The sequence below is a fragment of the Tursiops truncatus genome, chromosome X (assembly GCF_011762595.2).
Source record: "Tursiops truncatus isolate mTurTru1 chromosome X, mTurTru1.mat.Y, whole genome shotgun sequence".
NCBI classification, from domain to species: Eukaryota; Metazoa; Chordata; class Mammalia; order Artiodactyla; family Delphinidae; genus Tursiops; species Tursiops truncatus.
In genome coordinates this window covers 126,150,408-126,168,602 of record NC_047055.1, presented here as the reverse complement: position 1 = coordinate 126,168,602, position 18,195 = coordinate 126,150,408, and the positions used below count along the sequence as shown (strand labels likewise).

The 18,195-nt window shown below is 39.7% G+C and overlaps 1 non-coding gene across 1 annotated transcript; it reads right to left on the bottom strand.

Annotated features, from left to right (window-relative positions):
• Positions 1-17,905: 17,905 nt before the first annotated feature.
• Positions 17,906-18,039, bottom strand: LOC117310465 (small nucleolar RNA SNORA70). The gene has a single exon (XR_004524611.1). It is a non-coding gene; the product is annotated as a small nucleolar RNA SNORA70 (small nucleolar RNA).
• Positions 18,040-18,195: the final 156 nt, after the last annotated feature.

Sequence of the window (18,195 nt, the reverse complement as noted above, 5' to 3'; positions counted from 1 at the left end):
GAAAACCAAGCCTGGAAAGAAGGTCGGCAACACAGAAAATGAAAACAGAGGTCTGGCTTGTCTTCTCAATCCCCTAAATGGAAATTAGGCTTCCATTCCATCACTACTCTGAAGACAAAATGAAACAGTGTATTTAAACAAGTGCTGACAGACAACTATATTCAATGGCCTATGATAACCATAATGGAAAAGAATATTGAAAAAAGAATGCATATATATGTATAACTGAATCACTTTGCTGTACAGCAGAAACTAACACAACATTGTAAATCAACTCTACTTCAATGAAATAAACATTGATTTTTAAAAGTGCTTAGAAAAGTGTATAGCACATAAGAGGAGTTTCATGAATATCTGCAACTCTTACGAATTCAGTAAGTAGTTTTAAGTACTTATTAATGGCCACAATCCCTGCTGTCCATTTTGGAAGATAGAGCTGACGGAGCATCTATCATAGTGCTTCTGGATCAAACATTATTTTTTATACAATTTTATTTATTTCTACAATTTTATTTGTTTTTATTTTTAACTAAAGTATAGTTGATTTACAATGTTGTGCTAGTTTCAGGTGTATAGAAAAATTGTTCAGTTATACATACATATTTATATTTTTTCAGATTCTCTTCCCTTATAGGTCATTCAAAAATATTCAGTATACTTCCCTGTGCTATACAGTAGGTAGGTCCTTGTTGTTTATCTATTTTATATATAGTAGTGTGTATGTGTTAATCCCAAACTCCTAATTTATCCCTCCTCCCCTTTCCACTTTCGTAGCCGTAGTTTGTTTTCTGTGTATGTGAGTCTGTACCTGTTTTGTAAATAAGTTCATTTGTATCATTTTCTTTTTTTTTAGGTTTCACATATAAGTGATATCCTATGATATGTGTCTTTCTCTGTCTCACTTCACACAGTATGATAATCTCTAGGTCCATCCACATTGCTGCAAATGGCATTAGTTCATTCATTTTTTATGGCTGAGTAATACTCCATTATAGATATGAACCACATCTTTATCCTTTCATGTCAATGTACACTTAGGGATTTGACCACTTCGTGTGGTCACAGCTCAGGGGTAGGGTCGTACTGGCATCTGGTGAGAAGAAGCAGGGATGCTGCTATAAACACCCTACAGTGCAGGGGACGTACCCTGCAAACAAATGACTCTTCTGTCCACAATATTCATAGGGCCACTGTGGAGAACGCTGATCTTGCAGATGCTATTACACTCAGCAGTTTTGGAAGCTGCTGAAACAGAGGGAACACAGAGAGGAAAAGGAAAGAGCTATCACGTAGTTGAAAAATGTCCTTCTTGGGGCTTCCCTGGTGGTGCAGTGGTTGCAAATCCGCCTGTCAATGCAAGGGACACGGGTTTGAGCCCTGGTCCGGGAAGATCTCACATGCCGCGGAGCAACTAAGCCTGTGAACCACAACTACTGAGCCCGCGAGCCTAGAGCCCGTGCTCCACAACAAGACAAGCCACCGCAATGAGAAGCCCACGCACAGCAACGAAGAGTAGCCCCTGCTCGCGGCAACTAAAGAAAGCCTGGGCTCAGCAACGAAGACCCAACGCAGCCAAAAATAAATTAATTAATTAATTTTGAAGAAAGAAAAGAAAAATGTCTTTCTCATGCTCCTGAAATGATATTTTGACAAGAAATGCAAAGACCAAGTTAATCTTGGGGAAACGCTTCAGTTTTTTGAAATCTCAAGTTTGTTCAAAGGATATGCCAAGTAAGTCAGAATTCCAACGCTTCCATGGTGGTCAAGCTCACGCTTGTTGAAAGGCTCAAGAGGAGAAAAGCCCACTTACGGGATTTAGTGCCAAAAGTTTGGTTAAATCACTGGGTGACTGTTTTAGCAACAGAGCATTTTACCGAAATAGCTGCTCATCAAGGTCACTGATGAGTAAGGTCATCCTATGTCAAGATGTGAGTTTAGGATTCTGTAATAATCTGGCATATGATGAAAGTCAGCTGCTTAATGTTACGGGTTGAAGTGTGTCTTCCATAAAGATATGTTGAGATCCTAACCCCCAGCACTGTGAATGGGACCTTATTTGGAAATAAGGTCTTTGCAGAGGTGATCATGTTAAGATGAGCCCTTTTGGGGGGACTTTAAAAAGTAGTATGTGTGGTGTCTTTATAAAAAGGAGAAACTGGACACAGATATTCAGACAGAGACAATGTTATGTGATTGGAGTAACGCAGCTGTAGGCCAAGGGATGCCAAGGGTTTCCTACGGTCTCCAGGAGACAGAACAGGTGAGAAAAGATTCTACCGAAAGTCTCAGAGGATTACGGTTAGGGTTAGCTCTGACCTCATTTTGATTTCAGACTTCTGGTTTCCAGAACTGAGGGAATTTTGTTTCAGGCAACCCAACTTGTCATATTTTGCTGCAGCCCCAAGGAAACTAATGCACTTGAGAAAAATATGTTTCTCCTTTAAAAAGCCAGTGCTGTTTCAGAATTTAATTTTATTAACACATATATGTACCCAACTGACTTCATTAAGCAAATTCGAATTTATATAGAAATTGTGGCAAATACCTACCTTTTAAATTCTACTTCACACTTCACTTCCAGCCACAGTAATTTTTTATTTAATAAAGCAAACGCTCTGGTTTTAAAATAACATAGGTGTATTGTGAAAGGGCGAAAATTTAAATCTATAACTTCAAGTGGAAGGATAAATACAGAGGCCAGACAGGAAGAGAGGCATTAACGGGGCATGTAGTTGCACATATCTGCAAGTAAACAGAATCACGATAGAATAGCGAATTTAGGATTACAAAAAGGTTGGCATCAATGCTCCAACCCAAAACACGAAATTAAAAGTAAATAATTTTTACTTATTTTATAAGTAAATAATATAAGTTATTATTTACTTATATAAGTAAATAATATTTACTTATCAGGGAATCTAATGCAGAATAGAAACGCAGACACTTCTCAAAATTGGAGATTTATTTCTACGCAAGTGCAAATAAGGATAATCCTTGAGCAATAAGTGTTTGCATTCTGGCCTGTTAAGATTTAAAGAAGTGAGCATGAGAACACAAAATGATAGAGACTTTCTGATTTCCGGAATCCTCCTGGAAGGTGTAAGCCCAGCTACACCGCTTGAAAGAGTAAACTCAGCTTTGGAAGCAAAAGTGTCAGCCAAGCTCAAAAAATTATGTTTATAAAAGAACACCACTAGGGGCTTCCCTGGTGGCACAGTGGTTGGGAGTCTGCCTGCCGATGCAGGGGACGCGGGTTCGTGCCCTGGTCCGGGGGGATCCCACGTGCCGTGGAGCGGCTGGGCCCGTGAGCCATGGCCGCTGAGGCTGCGCGTCTGGAGCCTGTGATCCGCAACGGGAGAGGCCACAACAGTGAGAGGCCCACATACCACAAAAAAAAAAAAAAAGAAAAAAGAATACCACTAAAAACTACACTGCGCCATGCTCAGAGGTATGAGCTATTCACTGTTCAAAGTGTGTTACATCGACTTATTTGTCTTACAGTTACTTTACAGCAGAAGCTTAAATGATACGATGATTTGATTTATTTGTATTTATTTATTTTCTCTATGTTTATAATGATGATGTGTGTGTGGAAAAAATGCAACAAATCAATATTAATATAACTGGGAAGTCTGATGCCACACTAGACAATATTTTAAGGAATGTTTGCTTTGAACTTCTGATACACATGTAATAAAAACTGAAGTGGTGTACATTCCATTGTAACTTTGCCTCCTCTATATATATCTTATGCTTTGAACCTTATCTAAGTGTGATGTTTTTAATATTAGATGAAATAATGTTTATAAAGTGGCCTAAGTAAGGAGCCCAGATTAAATAGTGACCAAACAAGTGGATTTCCATCTACAAGCTTCCATATTCTGCTGGTTCTAGTATCTGATTTTCTCCTACTCTATAATGATTAAAAGACCTCTGACCAGAGTAGGAAGTATTAAGAGGTCAGCAGAACAATGATAAATAATAATAAAGTCTCCATCTTATTAAAAGTTAGACAAGTTACATCTCCATTCACAGAATTTGTTAAAACTACCTCTGATTATTCAAAAATTAATTTCAGCAAACATGATAAAGTGCTTGTGACACTTAACTGTATGTCTCCACAAAGTACACAGATATTTGGCTAAACACTAGTTTAGAAGTTACTGTGAATGTATTCTTTTAAAGATGAGATTGAGATTTAAATCAGAAGACTCTGAGTGAAGCAGACTGCCCTCAATAATGTGGGTGGGCCGCCTCTAATCAGATGAAGGTCGTAAGAGAAAAAAGACTGAGGTCCCCTGCAGAAAAGGGAAGTCTGCCTCCAGACGGACCTCAGACTTGAGCTGAAACATTAACTGTTGGGTCTCTGGCCTGCTGGTCTATCCAGATTTCAGATGTGTCAATGTCCACAATCATGTTAGCAAACTCCTTAAAATAAAATAAATCTGTGTTTATATATATGTATAAATATAGACAGAGAGGTAGAAAGATAGATAAATATTCTATTTCTCTGGAGAACTCTGACCAATATGGTTGTTAAAAGTCAAATTGTTGGTACGTGACTTGCTCTATTTACGAGATTCTAGCAAAAATTCCTATACGGACAATGCTGTTCTCCAAAACTGACACTGAAATCAACAGACACATTCACTGGGCCAAACCCATTTCCCTCAGGAAAACGGGCTACAGTGAAGCCACAGATGATTTTGTACTGTTTCATGACATTTTACTCTCCACATACAGCTTTGACGACAGTTGTTTAGAATCATAACTAAGCAAATAATGCTCTTTAAATAACCCAAGTGCTGCTTGGAAGTGATGGGAATTTCAAGTTACTGTTTTAATTTTTCCCATATGGTGAGGCTGGCCTAAGGCATTGTATAATGTGCAGTCAACAAACTCTTTTATCAATCAGAGGTTATTTAAATCCCAAAGTCTCTTGAAACTGCAAAAAAGGGAAAAAGTGGGAGACAGGTGAGGGGGGTTGAAGGGAATCCGAACTAAGCATGTAAACTCTTGAGATGTCCTCAATATTCTGAGCTGGAGGGCTTCCCTGGTGGTGCAGTGGTCAAGGGTCTGCCCGTCAATGCAGGGGACATGGGTTCGAGCCCTGGTCCAGGAAGATCCCACATGCCGCGGAGCAACTACGCCCGTGCAGCACAGCTACTGAGCCTGCGCTCTAGAGCCCGCGAGCCACAACTACTGAGCCCGCGCGCCTAGAGCCCATGCCCTGCGACAAGAGAAGCCACCGCAATGAGAAGCCCGCGAACCACAGCCAAGAGTAGTCCCCGCTCGTCATAACTAGAGAAAGCCCGCGCGCAACAACGAAGACCCAACACAGCCAAAAGGTGAAATAAATTTTGAAAAGTATTCTGAGTTGGAAAATGGAAATCTTGAATTCAAAGATGCCACACGTTGAGGAAGCTTACTGCACAGTTTACATGAAAACTGGTACCAAAGAATCATGAGTAATTCTGGGAAAATTTCTTTTGAAGCATCTCATTCAAAAGCCCACTACTCCATAAAGAGAATTAGTTGTTAAGTGGTCTACGCTGGCATTCCGACACTAACAATGAAAATGATTTTCCTGAAGATAAAACTTACCAAGATTTTAGTGCACACGAAGTTCAACCTCTTTTAAAAGTACAGTGTGGGAGCTTTCAGCAAATCGATTCAGAACCACAATGTAGGTAGAGAACACTGCCTTTACCCCCAAACACTGCTTTGTGGGCTTTTGCATACAACCCTCCCCAAGCCCTAGCCTCTGACAACAACTGATGTGTTTTCATCACTGTGGTTTCTTGTAGAAGGTAGTAGAAATGGAATCACTGACAAACCGACTTGATCGTAACGGAAAATACCATGTTGCCTTTGTGTCTGGCTTATTTCACTCAGCACACGCTTTCGGGATTCATCCACACTGTGTGTGTTATCACGGAGTATTCCATCTTGTGGCTAGACCATGATCCATCTCTCTCCTCCCCAGTTGATGGGGAATGCGTTTTTCTCCCTCTTTGGGGGCGATTTCGCATGAACTCTGCTATGAAAAGTCACCTACGTGTCTTTGTGTGAATGTATGTTCGCTGACGTGGAGTAAATTTGAAAGACTGAAATTGCAGGATTGTAAGACAAGTGTATTTCACTTTATAAGAAAAAGTTTTCCAGTGTGGTCCTACCATAATACACTCATGGTATGAGAGCTCTAGTTGCTCCAAATCCTTGAGGATCTGTGTCTTTTTAACTTTAAACATGAGCTGTGAGGTGGGGTTGATAGCACCCCCATGGTCCTTTAAATTAGCTAGTGATGCTGAGAATATTTGTATGCCCATAAAGATCACTCATACCTTATTTGTATGTGTGTGTTTAATTGGGTTCTGCTACGATGAAGCAGTCAGATAAATTAAGTGCGTCACACAGGATATCCATCTACCTATCTCCCTCCCCTCCCCTCCCCTCCCCTCCTCTCTCTCTCTCTCTCTCTCTCTCTCTCTCTCTCTCTCTCTCTCTCTCTCTCTCTCTACCTGCCTTTAATAAAGTTATAACCTAGAACAGCAGAAAGCAATTCTAAGCAAACATAGACAAGTAACAAATACAGAAAACTTTGAAAACTTTGAGGCTCAGTCTATACTCCACCCATGTCAGTTGTATATAGCAAGTCATTTCCCTCTGTTTGACAGTTTTTGTTGTTGTTTTTTAACTTTATCTTTGGACCTTAACCGTTTAATGTTCCCTTTTCCTCAATCCTATTAGGGATTCAGTACATTTCTTGAACTATGAATACATGTCTTTCACAAAATGACAAACTCTGCTGCCATTTCTACTCCATCCTTTCAAAGAAATTTGATATTTTCGTAGGGATTCCTGAGGCCCTGTTTATTCATTTATTTTCAATCTTTGTTTTCTTTCCGTTGTTGAGATGGAGTATTTCTATAAATCTGACCTCAGGTTTACAAATCCTCTTTCTTCTGCCATCTCCAAATTGCCATGTTTTCCATAATCCAATTTTAGGAGTGACACTCATCACCTCTGCCTTACTGTACTGATCACACAAACGAACCCCAATAAATGTACAGAGGGCACTGCACTGGGACATGAATAAAAAAGGGGGGGGCAGGAGGCAAGGGTCATTGGCCCCTAACCTGGAGGCTTGCTATTACACACATACCGTTTCACTTTTTACATGTGTTAAGAGTTCAAGGGCTATAGTGAGTAAAGTAGGGTCCTTTGCCTCCAATTATGCCAATTGGAACAGCGGTCACATGACAGTAACTGCACAGCAAGGATCAGGTGGTTTATTTCAAACTCCACACAAGAGACTAGGATATTTTGTAACCTCAGCTGCTGAAATGATGGGCACACGGATGACGATTTTTACTATGATCAAGTAGCGTTTTCATGAAAAGAGTTAAATATGTAAACTGAAGAACTTAAAAATAAGGCCAATGGTATAAAGTGCTGATACGACAAAACGGGTCCTACAATGTCTTTTTATTGCGCTTTGCCAGAATTTGTAATGAATTCAGAAAGTAATACTTTTAGGTGCTGGTTGGAATTTGTGTCTAGCAATAGAGACTTACAACAGAAATGGCCAAGTATCTGTCTCTTATTATGAGTTCATATATTACTCATTTTATTATAGCAGTAAAGAAACAATTGCAAACAAAAATAGTGCAATTTTGACAATATACTGGGATTTTAAAAACTGTGAGTGGTGCTAAGTATTTCCATTTTATTTCGCGCTCACAAATACATCTCAGAAGGGTGGTTAAAATTATACAAGTGTACCTAAATTCACAAATATAAATTTTTATGCTATTTCTCCTTCTGTGTTCAGTGTTTGGAGGAAAAAAGACTTTGCTGTACTTATTTGCCTGCTTATTCCTCTTAATATTCTGTTTTCTTTTATTTATCTACATATTTATTTATTTTTTTGCCACACCGCTTGGCTTGTGGGATCTAGTTCCCTGACCAGGGATTGAACTCGGATCCCCGGCACTGGAAGTTTGGAGTCTTAACGACTGGACCACCAGGAACTCCTATTATCCTGTGTTCTTTTATATTTCCCTATGGTTTCATATGTAACACCCTTAGATTACTTTGTTTCTGTTTCTGCCAAGTAGTTGAGAGATTGTACCTATCATTACAACTACAAGAGTCTGTCTTTACCCTGTGAAATTTAAACAAAATATAATGAATCTAAGCAAATAATTTGATAAAAACATGGCATAATGTGTGTAGCAGAATGCTGCAAAACAATTAATCATCCCTTTATAGTCCCAAGACCCATTTCTATATTTATATGTAATTCAACACATGTTAATTAACTTATTCATTAAAAGTTAGTAAAATTTTCTCCTTTCAGTTATCTAAGAATTCAGACAAAATATATTTTAAAAAACCTTCAATTATTCTCACCTTCAACAAAGACTATTTAAGTGAACTGAATAAATTCCTCCATAGTTATTTAAATGTGCCTGCCTTAAAAGTACATTGAACGTATCTAAAAGTTCTTTCCATATTAAGTCTGTGAGTATGGTAACATGTATTCATTTATTTCTTTTATTTCTCATCAAAAATTAACAATGTTCGTTTATCTTTTTTAACCCGTCACTGCTTTCTAATATGACTTCAACTGTGCCTAGAACTTTTATACAAGTAGGCACGTGAGAACCACTTCACTTTCAAGTAACACATTCAAAGCTTTCATTTTTGTAGGACAGGTATGGAAACATTCTGTAATGGTATCCTTTACCTCCTCTTAAAAATGGTAATGTTTCCAATATCAAGCATACTGGCATAGATATACTGTATCAACCTAAACATGGACCGTCGGGATTTTAATTTTTGCTAGAGATTTAAAATTGGTGAATGGGAGGCGGAGTCAAGATGGCGGTGTGGGAAAATGCAGAGTTAGAGTCTCCCCAAAACCAGGGCGCCCGCCGGCTACTGGACGGGGGACTCTGACCCCCAAGGAGATAGGAGGAACCCCACGTGAACCGGCAGCTTGTGGGAGCTTGGTTCACGAGCCCAGTGTTGGGCCAAAGCTCTTGCGGTGTGAGCTCCAAGTCCAAACCACTGGACTAACAGAGAACCTGAGACCCCAAGGACCCTTCATCGGAGTGAGGTCTCCCGGCGGTCCTCATCTCGGCACCGAGACCCAGCTGTACCCAACAGCCAACAAACTCCAGTGTTGGAAGCCTCAGGCCAAACAACCAAGAAGACAGGAACACAATCTCACTCATAAAAAGGAGATGGCAAAAAAATATGTCACAGATGAAGGAGCAAGGTAAAAACCTACAAAACTAAATAAATGAAGAGGAAAAAGGCAATCTACCTGCAAAAGAATTCAGAGTAATGATCGTAAAGATGATCCAGAATCTCGGAAATAGAATGGAGGCACGGATTGAGAAATTACAAGAAATGTTCAACAAACATCTAGAAGAACTAAAGAACAAACCAACAGAAATGAACAACACAATAACTGAAATGAAAAATATACTAGAAGGAATCAATAGCAGAATAACTGAGGCAGAAGAACGAATACGTGAGCTGGAAGGAAAAATGGTTGAAGTAACTGCTGAGGAGCAGAATACAGAAAAAAGAATGAAAAGAATTGAAGACAACCTCAGAGACCTCTGGGACAACACTAAATGCACCAACATTCGAATTATAGGGGTCCCAGAAGAAGAAGAGAAAAAGAAAGGGTCTGAGAAAATAACTGAAGAGATTACAGTCGAAAACGTCCCGAACATGGGAAATAGTCACCCAAGTCTAGGAAGCAGAGAGAGTCCCATACGGGATAAACCCTAGGAAAACACACCAAGACACATATTAGTCAAACTACCAAAAATTAAATTCAAAGAAAAATATTAAAAACACAAAGGAAAAAAAAAAAATAACAGGCAAACGGATCCCCATAAGGTTATCAGCTGATTTTTCAGTGGAAACTGCAGGCCAGAAGGGAGTGGCAGGATATACTTAAAGTGACGAAAGAGAAAAACCTACATTGAAGATTACTCTACCCAGCAAGGATCTCATTCAGATTCGATGGAGAAATCAAAAGCTTTACAGACAAGCAAAAGCTAAGAGAACTCAGCATCACCAAGCCAGCTTTACAACAAATGCTAAAGGAACTTCTCTAGGCAGGAAACACAAGAGAAGGGAAAGACCTACAATAACAAACCCAAAACAATTAAGAAAATGGTAATAGGAACGTACATATCGATAATAACCTTGAATGTAAATGGACTAAATACTCCCACTAAAAGACACAGATTGGCTGAATGGACACAAACACAAGACCCATATATATGCTGTCTACAGGAGACCCACTTCAGACATAGGGACACATACAGACTGAAAGTGAGGGGATGGAAAAAGATATTCCATGCAAATGGAAATCAAAAGAAAGCTGGAGTAGCTATACTTGTATCAGATAAAACAGTCTTTAAAATAAAGACTGTTACAAGACATAAGGAGGGACACTACATAATGATCAAAGGATCAATCCAAGAAGATATAACAATTATAAATGTTTATGCACCCAACATAGGAGCATCCAAATACATAAAGCCAATGCTAACAACCATGAAAGGAGAAATCGACAGTAACACAATAATAGTAGGGGACTTTAACACCTCACTTACACCAATGGACAGTTCATCCAAACAGAAATAAATAAGGAAACACAAGTTTTAAATGACACAATAGACCAGATGGGTCTAATTGTTATTTATAGAACACTGCACTCAAAAGTGGTAGAATACACTTTCTTTGCAAGTGCAGATGGAAAATTCTCCAGGATAGATCACATCTTGGGTCACAGATCAAGCCTTGGAAAATTTAAGAAAATTGAAATCGTATCAAGCATCTTTTCTGACCACAACGCTATGAGACTGGAAATCAATTACAGGGAAAAAACCTGTAAAAGACACAAATACATTGAGACTAAACAGTGTGCTACTAAGTAAGTAAGAGATCACTGAAGAAATTAAAGAAGAAATTTAAAAAAACAAAGCAACAAATGACAATGAAAACACGACAACCCAAAACCTGGGGGACACAGCAAAAGCAGTTCTAAGAGGAAAGTTCATAGCAACTCAATCTCACCTCAAGAAACAAGAAAAGTCTCAAATAAACAATCTCACCCTACACTTGAAACAACTAGAGAAAGAAGAACAAAGAAAACCCAAAGTCAGTAGAAGAAATCATAAAGATCAGAGGAGAAATAAATGAAACAGAAAGGAAGAAAACAATAGCAAAGATGAATAAAACTAAAAGCTGGTTCTTTGAGAAGATAAACAAAAGTTATAAACCCTTAGCCAGACTCACCAAGAAAAAAAGGGAGAGGACACAAATCAATAAAATTAGAAATCAAAATGGAGAAATCACAACTGACACAGCATAAATACAAAAGATTATAAGAGGCTACTACAAACAACTGTATGCCAATAAAATGGACAACCATGAAAGAATTTACATATTCCTCAAAAGGTACAATTTTCCAAGACTGAACCAGGAAGAATTAGAAAATATAAACAGACCTATCACAAGTAATGAAATTGAAATTGTAATTTAAAATCTTCCAACAAACAAAAGTCCAGGACCAGATGGCTTCACAGGCGAATTCTAACAAACATTTAGAAAAGAGCTAACACCAATCGTTCTCAAACTCTTCCAAAAAACTGCACAGGGAGAAACACTCCCAAATTCATTCTATAAAGCCACCATCACCCAGATACCAAAACCAGAAAAAGATATCCCCAAAAAAGAAAATTATAAACTATACCACTGATGAACATAGATGCAAAAATCCTGAACAAAATACTAGCAAACAGAATCCAACAACACATTAAAAGGATCATACACCACGATCAAGTGGGATTTATCCCAGGGATGCAAGGATTCTTCAGATATACACAAAACAATCAATGCAATACACCACAATAACAAATTAAGGAATAAAAACCATATGATCTCAATAGATGCAGAAAAAGCTTTTGACAAAATTCAACACCCATTTATGATAAAAACTCTCCAAAAAGCGGGCATAGAGAGAACCTATCTCAACATAATAAAGGCCATATATGACAAACCCACAGCCAACATCGTTCTCAATGGTGAAAAACTGAAACCATTTCCACTAAGATCAGGAACAAGACAAGGTTGCCCACTCTCACCACTATTATTCAACATAGTTTTGGAAGTTTTAGCCACAGCAATCAGAGAAGATAAAGAAACAAATGGAACCCAAATTGGAAAACAGAAAGTAAACCTGTCACTGCTTTGCTGATGACATGATACCATACATAGAAAATCCTAAAGATGTCACCAGAAAACTACTAGAACTAATCAGTGAATTTGTTAAGGTTGCAGGATACAAAATTAAAGCACAGAAATCTCTGGTATTCCTATCCACCAACAACGAAAAATCAGAAAGAGAAATTAAAGAAACACTCGCATTTACCACTGCAACAAAAAGAATAAAATACTAAGGAATAAACCTGCCTAAGGAGGTGAAAAGACTTGTACTCAGAATACTATAAAACACTGATGAAAGAAATCAAAGATGACATAAACAGATGGAGAAATATACCATGTTCTTGGACTGGAAGAATCAGCATTGTGAAAATGACTATACTACCCAAAGCAATCTACAGATTCAGTGCAATCCCTATCAAACTATCAATGGCATTTTTCACAGAACTCAAAAAAATTTCACAATTTGTATGGAACACAAAAGGCCCCCCCAAATAGCCAAAGCAATCTTGAGAAAGAAAAACAGAGCTGGAGGAATCAGGCTCCCTGACTTCAGACTATACTACAAAGCTACAGTAAGCAAGACAGTATGATACTGGAACAAAAACAGAAATACAGATCAATGGAACAGGACAGAAAGCCCAGAGACAAACCCACGCACCTATGGTCACCTTACCTTTGATAAAGGAGGCAAGAACATACAATGGAGAAAAGACAGCCTCTTCAATAAGTGGTGCTGGAAAAACTGGACAGCTACATGTAAAAGAGTGAAATTAGAACACTCCCTAACACCATACACAAAAATAAACTCAAAATGCATTAAAGACCTAAACGTAAGACCAGACACTATAAAACTCTTAGAGGAAAACATAGAAAAACATTCTTTCAAATAAACGACAGCAAGATCTTTTTTGATCCACCTCCTAGAGTAACGGAAATAAAAACAAAAATAAACAAATGGGACTAAATTAAACTTAAAAGCTTTTGCACAGCAAAGGAAACCATCAAAAAGACAACCCTCAGAATGGAAGAAAATATTTGCAAATGAAACAACAAAGGATTAATCTCTAAAATATAAAAACAGCTCATAGAGCTCAATATCAAAAAAAATGAACAATCCCGTTAAAAAATGGGCAGAAGATCTAAATAGACACTTCACCAAGGAAGACATACAGATGGCTAAGAGGCACGTGAAAAGATGCTCAACATCACTAATTATTAGAGAAATGCAAATGAGAACTATAATTAGGTATCACCTCACGCTGGTCAGAACGGCCATTATCCAAAAAAGCTACAGATAATAAATGATGGAAAGGGTGTGGTGAAAAGGGAACCCTCCTGCACTGTTGGTAGGAATGTAAACTGATACAACCAGTATGGAGGTTTCTTAAAAAGCTAAAAATAGTACTACCACATGACCCAGCAATCCTACTGCTGGTTATATACCCTGAGAAAACCATAATTCAAAAAGCGTCATGTACCACAATGTTCACTGCAGCTCTATTTACAATAGCCAGGACATGGAAGCAACCTAAGTGTCCATCGACAGATGAAGGAATAAAGAAGAAGTGGCACATATATACAATGGACTATTACTCAACCATAAAAGGAAATGAAATTGTTATTTATAGTGAGGTGGATGGACCTAGAGTCTGTCATACAGAGTGAAGTAAGTCAGAAAGAGAAAAACAAATACCGTATGCTAACACAGATACATGGAATCTAAAAAAAAATGTTCTGAAGAACCTACGGGCAGGACAGGAATTCAGACGCAGACATAGAGAATGGACTTGAGGACACGGGGAGGGCGAAGGGTAAGCTGGGATGAAGTGAGAGAGTGGCATGGACATATATACACTACCAAACGTAAAACAGATAGCTAGTGGGAAGCAGCCGCACAGCACAGGGAGATCAGCTCCATGCTTTGTGTCCACCTAGAGGGGTGGGATATGAAGGTAGAAGTAATCTTGTCATAGGAAGAATTTAATTAGAAAGTGGAACATTATAATTTTATTTTATTGAGTGCTTAGCTTATATGCACATTCTTTCAGGCTATGCTAGGAAAACATAGAGAAAAGTACATACTACTTTCCTTTCCCATAAGCATTTGCTATCCACTAGGGCATGGGTTGGGAAACTTTTTCTTTAAGGCACCAGGAAAAACAAAGAAGGAACATGCTTTCTGTTTTAGGAAGCATTGCATGCAAATTGCCCCACGGCATTTCAGGTTACCCCCCCCCCCCCCCCGAGAACCGAGGCCCAGGACCTCAGCTCACAGCAAGAAAGATGGGATGTGGGGTTTCCATCCTGAGATGACAGGTGCCCCGCAAAGACTTCTGTTCCTATGGAAGCACACAGACAAAACTCTGACTCAGAAATCATGAGTTGGAGCTATATACTCTGTTCTCACTTCCAAATTTACATTTGTTTGATAATACATTTCTTCTAATGGAGGACCAACTTTCTCATAAATCTTACCACTTCATCTGCACAGGGGAGACCGCATTCGATAGCTGGCATTTGAGGATGGATGCTGATTTAATATTCTTCCTGGGTTTTTTTGGGCAAGGGCGGGGCTCGGAATTCCTTTTCTCTTCGATGGAAGGCGTGTATAAAAGAGCCTTTTTACTCCCACAGCCAACGTGTGTTAGAGTTACCTCCTTCCGCTTCTTGGCTAGCCTTTTTTTTCTTTGCAAACTTAAACAAGCAAGATGCAATATATTCTCCTTTTGCAATCCTCCTGTTCACTGCTATCTACCTTAAGCCATCATTTAAGCTTTCTTTCTTTGAATGACAGTTGAGCTTTCGGGAAAAAAAGAAGAGCCTATCTTACTTCTTTGTTGTGGTCTAACCGGGGCACACAGACATCTCTTAGCATCCATGACCTTTCAGACCACCTGACCAACACTTATTTTACAGTGAACAATCTGTTAAAGAAATGAGTAAGATCTGAAGGACTCTTTTATCCATAAAAGTTAATGTATCGATGCCACACGCTTCAACCAAGTTTGACATAATGACCATAGAGCACATTTCATGAGTTCACTTAAGGTCAATCTTATTTTTTAAGTCCGAAACAAATGAGAAGATAGATGACATAGCTCAGCTTTAATTCCCAAAAGGCCCTGATGTCTATTATTACTATGACCATTATTATTATTATTATTTACCAAATTCACTGATTTGACATGGGTTGTTCAGTAATCAAAATGAAAATGAAGGCTAGAATTGGAATTTGACTGCAGTGCATTCATTCTGAGTTTTAAAACCATGCTTCAATGCTTAATTTCTTCACCCCACTTACACGTTTGAAAAGAACTGAAAAAACCATGACCCCCTAATGATTTTAGGTTTCTATTTCTCATCGTGTTGATCAAATCCCAGAGGAAGCAATTTCCCTGAAGCTGCCAATCATCTTTACACCTTGTGAAGTAATCTAATTCTTTTTAAAAAATATTATTGGCTAATCAGGCTTAATTTTTAAGAGCTATTTAGTTCCATGTAAAGAGAACACTTCTATATACATGGTGCACAAGCTAACATTTCCCCACCTCTTCTTCCTTTTCAAGTTTAGGGAGAAATGGTTCAGTGAAGATTCCTGACTATAGTAAAAAAAAAAAAAAAAAAAACAAAAATCCATTATAGCTTAAGACAAAGGGGGAGATGAAAACTCTAAGGTCAAAGTTGCCATACAGATAGGACACACTTTTTTTCCAGTTAGAAAATGGAGTTGGTTTTGGGGAATAAACGTATAAATCTGGGGTTGGGTTTGATAGACATGCAGCTTTCCACTCGATTTTTTTTTTTTTTTTTTTGCGGTATGCGGGCCTCTCACTGCCGTGGCCTCTCCCGTTGCGGAGCACAGCCTCCGGACGCGCAGGCCCAGCGGCCATGGCTCACGGGCCCAGCCGCTCCGCGGCACGTGGGATCCTCCCGGACCAGGGCATGAACCCGTGTCCCCTGCATCGGCAGGTAGACTGTCAACCACTGCGCCACCAGGGAAGCCCTTTCCACTCGATTTTGCTCTTCATCCTCTCAGCTGGCAATCCCCCGTGGGGGCCTCACAGCACGGCTAGAATCCAGGAAGCTTTCGGGATACCACCCTTCCCACACAGAAGCAAGTGGGATTTCCCTCCTAGAAGGCTCTTCAAAGTGAGACTGTTCATAGACACCCCCTCCCCGATCTGTGCTGTCTTCTGAAATTTTTTTAAACCATCTTCATTAATCAACGACTGATGTACAATAAAATCCCTACTAAAACTTCAGTGAGAAACCATAGAACTTGAGAGGTTCTGAGAAACATACGTAAACATGTGAAAGTCATCACAACCAAGATGGGGACCCTTTCAATCCCCTCCACATTCCCAGGTGTCCCACTGCAGTGAGCCTCCCACCCCATCCTTCCCCACGATGGCTCCTAGGTTTCTCCAAGTCACTCATTTTTCTTGAGAAATTCATCGAAATGAGTCTCCTTTTTCTGCCTGGCTTCTTTCACTGAGGTCAATGTTTTTGAGACTCATTCCTATTGTGAATCTTTGTAGTTTGTTGTTTTTTTCTTTTATTGGAGAGAAGTGATCCATCTTGCGGAAACAGGACCATCCATTGACCAGGGGACAGACACTTGGGTTGTTTCCCGTTTTTGTTTGTTATGAGCTAAAAAGGCATAGACGATGCCGTGCTGGCCGTGAGTAAAAGGGTCTTTAATTTTCTTGGAGAAATACCTGGAGAGGCATTGCAGGATGATTTTATGTCGAGCGTATATTTAATTTTATTAAAAAAAAGTGAAATCGGGTCTTCCCTGGTGGTGCAGTGGTTGGGGGTCCGCCTGCCGATGCAGGGGACGTGGGTTCGTGCCCTGGTCCGGGAGGATCCCACATGCTGCGGAGCGGCTGGGCCCGTGAGCCATGGCCGCTGGGCCTGCGCGTCCGGCGCCTGTGCTCCGCAACGGGAGAGGCCACAACAGTGAGGGGCCCACGTACTGCAAAAAAAAAAAAAAAAGTGAAATCACTGTCCAAAGTGGCTTTCCAATATTACTTTTCCACCCACATGGAGAATTCTTCCAGGTGATTCACATCATCACCAACACTTGGTATCATCCGCCTTTTTAATTTTAGCCCCCCTAGTGTATGTGCAGCGGTAACTTGTAGTTTTAGTTTGCTTTCCTAATGACTAGTGATATTGATTATACTTTAGGTGTTTATTGGTTTTTTGCATTTTTCTTTTCTTTTTTTTTTTTTTTTTGACAAGAAAGTAGGATTTCTTGGTGGGCATGAGTAAGGAGGGCACAGTGCCAAGGCTCTCATGAGTGCAGGGCCCACCATTTGGCCAGAGGGACACAACTGGGGATGTATGTAACCTCACAGCCATCCAGGATGAGCCGCTTTTCTGCCACCATGTTTTCAAATGCATCCGCATTAAACTTAGTAAATCCCCATTTCTTGGAGATGTGGATCTTCTGGTGGCCAGGGAACTTGAACTTGGCCTCCATCACACGTTCCTCGTTCTGCAGCTTGGTGCCAGTGGACATTATGGCTTGGCCCCTGTGGACCCTGGCCACTGTGCCCTGGGGCTTTCCAAAGGCACCACGCATACCTGTCTGGAGCCTTGATTGGGGACAGCAGGCCAGTCATGAATGTGCACGGGAAAGGGCTGAATCCAAGGTCCCTTAGGGCAACCCATACAGGCGACAGGCTGCATACACTACCGAGGAGGCTGTTGTTTGCAGCTACTGGACGTCGGGTCCCCGTGGGGAAAACAGCACAGTCGGCTTAACTGGGTTATTTGCAAATTTACTGGATAAAATGTCTGCTTAAACTGTTCGGCCACTTAAATCATTTTGTGCTGATCTCCTTGTTCATTTCTGAGTGTTCTTTCTATAGTCCGCTGAAAAAATTTTTTAAAAAGAAACCCTTTATTTTGTAAATTCTTTCTCCCAAT